Here is a 1,650-nt window from a genome sequence, read left to right on the forward strand (position 1 = left end):
ATCAGAAATTAAAGTGAAAATCTCTTATTGCCTAGAATCATTTGGTACTTTCCATAATGGAGTAATGTTTCTGTTAATTTCTGAGTTAGGGTAACAATCTGATTAGTACCAAGCAAGCTAGCAGCAGCAATGGGATTCCTTCTTATGTAACCACAAAACATTAATATTCTACCTAATAATCAACCAATGCACATTATTTGGATACATATATTCTTTTATTTTAATGTGGATTATTTAAGAAAAACAAAAAGCCTTACATTTTACATTTACATGAGATGTCCTCACTTTTTTTAAGGAAACTAACATATTTCCTCTGACACGTTTCTTTAACATTAGTCCTCATATTTAAATAACTATGTATTTAATACCCTTTATTACTGGATTTAACAGCCTTTTTAAAATGAAAGAACTCAACATCTGTGGAAGAAATTGCCCTAAAAATAAATAGCTGCACTATGTAAAAAGAATTAGAATAGAGATTTTAAACTAAATATCTATACATATTTTATTGTAAGTTAATATTTACTATTCTCAAATTTCTATGTGCTAGTTATAAAAAAATTAGAAATGCTCATACCCTATCAACCTTATCCTTTGAACATTCTGGCACATTTTCTACTAATTTTTTATGTACATACATACCTATATGTATTTATATATATATGAATCTTTTTTACTTTGTTTTATAATAAAAGTAAATTTTACATTTTCATTAATTTTTACAAATATAAATTCAATAAAAATCATTTGATTACATGGACTGCACCTTAATGTACTTAACAATTTTCCTACACTACACATTGAATTTCTCTGTAATTTTTTTATTATGAATAACAATGCAGTGTGACTACATTTGTTCATAGAACTTTGAACATATTATAGATAAATTCTTAGACTAAAAGAAATTAAATAACTTAGCAAAAAGCATGACCATTTGTAGGTACTGANATTCTTAGACTAAAAGAAATTAAATAACTTAGCAAAAAGCATGACCATTTGTAGGTACTGAATTCATAATGCCTAAATGTTTTTCCATAGTTTATAATTTATCCTCTAAACAGGAAGATATGAAAGCACTTCACTCCCATCAACACTGACTGTTTATTTTATTTTCATTTTATATTTTGTACCTGTATTTCCTGAGAGTTTTTATTCTGCGGTTCTTTCCTTTAATTATCTTCAATGGAATGATCAGACTCTAGATAAATTTGCATATTCATATTTGTCACGTTTAAGGTGTACTGAAGGGCTTCTGCTTCTTAATATCTTATATCTTTTTAACCCTATTCATCTCCAGAATCAAGGAATTTCAGTATTACTTATTAGGGTAAGATGTTGAAACTCTGTAATTATGAGTGACCAAATGTTCTTAATTACTCTAGCTTACCAGTGTCAAACTTTTCCTTTTATTACTAAACTACATCAACACAAGTAAAGTCTAAGTGTCTTAATCTTATAAGGATATCTGAGGATGCCTTAGTAATGTTTCCAAGTCCACATATAAGATCTGGTTGTTATTTGTCATCCCAACCTCATCTCTGCTCTGCTCTCTTTTTACCATCTTATAACAGTCTTCCCAAAGCTATACCTTCTTTCTCTATCAATCCACTTGAAGCCAGATTTCAGCCCCCTGCCTGAACTCCTCCGGGC

The sequence above is a fragment of the Galeopterus variegatus genome, unplaced genomic scaffold (assembly GCF_000696425.1).
Source record: "Galeopterus variegatus unplaced genomic scaffold, G_variegatus-3.0.2 Scaffold2328, whole genome shotgun sequence".
Classification (NCBI taxonomy): Eukaryota; Metazoa; Chordata; class Mammalia; order Dermoptera; family Cynocephalidae; genus Galeopterus; species Galeopterus variegatus.